Consider the following 3,297-nt stretch of genomic DNA (forward strand, 5'->3'; position numbering starts at 1 on the left):
GAGAGGGTTAGGAGGCAGGTAGATAGCGGATGCCAAAAACAAGAGGATAAAATAGCTTTTAATGACATTTTGTCTTAAGAAGTACCAAATGGCCTGGGAAGGATATTTTGGACAGTCCCAGTCCATACTTAGAGGGCTGTCCAAAAGTGGTGCAAGTTTGGACTGGGGTATATGTCTGCTGACTTCATTACTTGTACTAGCTTTCATTTGTGTTGCATTGTTGACATTTTCTGATTACTTGGGCATGGAATGAGTAAATTGGATGCTATTGCATAGGTCTAAGGAAACGAAAACTATCACGCCTTTGATAGCTTAGAAGAGGCGTTCAGTGACAGCTTCAGTTATATCTGAGTCATTGTGTTTTTTTTCTTGTTGGCGTCCCCCCTGCCCCCCCGATTTCAGCAAAGGAATTTGTAAATTGAATGCTATGATGCAGGTTTAAGGAAATTACTCTACTTCTGGAATAGACTGCCAGTACATTAAAAAATAAAATTCTGGTTACTACCTGGTTAAAACTCAGTCATTCCCCACACTGTCCCCTTCATTGCTGTGCAGCAGGTGGTCCTACCTGAAACCCTAGACTGTGCTCTAATCCAGATTCTTATGCCTTTTAAAGTCACAAGGGAAACAGATCAGTGCAATCCTTAAAAAACATTTCAAAGCACATGCGTTAGAAAAAAACTTTCATTGTGAAAAATTTCAAACATGTCTAAGAGTAGAGAGAATAAAAGAATAAAGCACTGTGACTATTTACTTGATTCTGATGATTATCAATATTTTGCCAAATTTGTTTCATCCATTTCCAATTCTGCATGGTTCCCTCTTCCCCAATAGCCATCACTGGACTATTTTACAGCACATTCCAGACATTTCATGCATTTCAGGTAAAGGCTTTAAAAATAATGATGCCATATTGAACCAAATTGCATAGTAATTCATTAATATTAAATTACTCATCTGTATTCAAATTTCTCTAATTGTCTCAAAGGTGGCTATTTACAGCTAATTTGTTAGAATCAGGATCCAAAATAGGTTCAATTTACATTGGTTGGTATGTCTCTAATAGTGTCTCTCTCTTTAAAAAAAATTAATAGATTTTATTTCTTAGAGCAGTTTTAGGTTTATAGAAAAATTGAAAAGAATGTATAGAGAGTCCCCATGTTATCTGTCCCCCCCTCCAGTTTCCCATTATTAACATCTTACAGTGGTGCATTCACATGGTACATTTGTTATAACTGATGAATCACTATGGATATTATTGCTATCAACTAAAGGCTATAGCTTTACATCACACTCTTTATACTGTACAGTTCTATGAGTTTTGCCAAAAGCATGATGTCATGTATTCATCATTACAGTATCATGAAGAATATATTCTCTGCCCTAAAAATCCTCCATGCTCCAACTATCTATCCTCTCCTCCCCTGGCAACAAATGATCTTTAACTGTCTCTATAGTTTGACCTTTTCCAGAGTGTCATGTATTTGCAATTATATAGTATGGAGGCTTTTCACGCTGGCTTCTTTCACTTACCAATAAGGATTTGTTTCCTTTGTTGTTTAAAAAAAAAAATATATATATATATATATAATTGATTATACTATTACAGTTGTCCCATTTTTTCCTCTCCTCTTTATTACGCTCCACCCTGCACCTCCCCTCCCACCAGCGTTCCCCACCACTCTTGGTTCATGTTCATTGGTTGTATACAAAAGTTCTTTGGCTTCTCCATTTCCTATACTATTCTTAACCTTGCCCTGCCTATTTAGTACCTACTATTTATGCTTCTTATCCCCTGTACCTTTTCCCTGATTCTTCTCCCTCCTCTTCCCCTCTGATCTCCATTTCTGTGAGTCTGTTCCTGTTCTAGTTGTTTGCTTAGTTTTGTTTTTTTTTTTTTTTTACGTTCAGTTGTTGATAGTTGTGCATTTGTTGTCATTTTACTGTTCATAGTTTTTGATCTTCTTTTACTTAGATAAGTCCCTTTAACATTTCATATATTAAGGGCTTGGTGATGATGAACTCCTTTAACTTGACCTTATCTGGGAAGCACTTGACTTGCCCTTCCATTCTAAATGATAGCTTTGCTGGATAGAGTATTCTTGGTTTTAGGGCCTAGATTTTCATGACTTTGAATACTTCTTTCCAGCCCCTTTTTGCCTGCAAGGTTTCTTTTGAGAAATCAGCTGATAGTCTTATGGGAACTCTTTTGTAGGTAACTCTCCCCTTTTCTCTTGCTGCTTTTTAAGATTCTTCCTTATCTGTAATCTTGGGTAATGTAATTATGATGTGCCTTGGTGTGTGCCTCCTTCGTTCCAACTTCATTGGAACTCTCTGAGCTTCCTGGACTTCCTAGAAGTCTATTTCCTTTGCCAGATTGAGGAAGTTCTCCTTCATTATTTGTTCAAATAAGTTTGCAATTTCTTGCTTTTCTTCTTCTCCATCTGGAGCCCCTATAATTTGGATGTTGGGACATTTAAAGTTGTCCCAGAGGTCCCTAAGCTTCTCCTCATTTCTTTGAATTCTCATTTCTTCATTTTGTTCTGGTTGAATGTTTATCTGTTCCTTCTGCTCTAAGTTGCTGATTTGAGTCCTGGTTTCCTTCCCTTCACTGTTGGTTCCCTGTATATTTTCCTTTATTTCACTTTGCATAGCCTTCACTTTTCCTCCATTTTGTGACCATACTCAACCTTTTCTGTGAGCATCCTGATTACCAGTGTTCTGAACTGTGCACCTGACATGTTGGTTATCTCTTCACTGCTTAGTTCTATTTTTGGAGCTGTTCTTTCATTTGGGCAACATTTCTTTGTCTCAGTGGGCCTGCTACATTGGAAGGGGCAGAGCCTTAGGTATTTGCCAAGGCTGGGCAACCGACTTCTATGCATTGTGGCTCTGTCTGTAGGGGAGGGGTCTGAGAGGGAACAATGCCGCTTGCTCGGCTCTCCGCTGGCTTTCAGTCACTTCCCCCACTACACACAAGCAAATCGGAACGTTCTGGTGCTGATTCCCAGGGAGGTGGGTTTGTGTACTGTTCTAGGACTCCTTGGATCTCTCCAACAAACTCTCCTGTGAGAGTTTCTCCTGCCACCACAACCCCCACAGGTTTTTACAGCCAGAGGTTTTGAGGCTTTCTTGTCCTGCACTGGAGCGCTGGATTGTGTGGTCTGTCTCACTCCCCAGCTGTTCATCATGGTTTATCTGCACGCAAATGTGGGACCGCCTGGTCCACCAGCTGCTGCTTCACCCACCTGGTCCTCTAGCCGCCACCTTGCCACAGGTCCTCTCTGCCCTGGCTGC

Source organism: Pteronotus mesoamericanus, unplaced genomic scaffold, assembly GCF_021234165.1.
Source record: "Pteronotus mesoamericanus isolate MK-2021 breed Mesoamerican mustached bat unplaced genomic scaffold, CSHL_Meso_final contig_20, whole genome shotgun sequence".
NCBI lineage: Eukaryota > Metazoa > Chordata > Mammalia > Chiroptera > Mormoopidae > Pteronotus > Pteronotus mesoamericanus.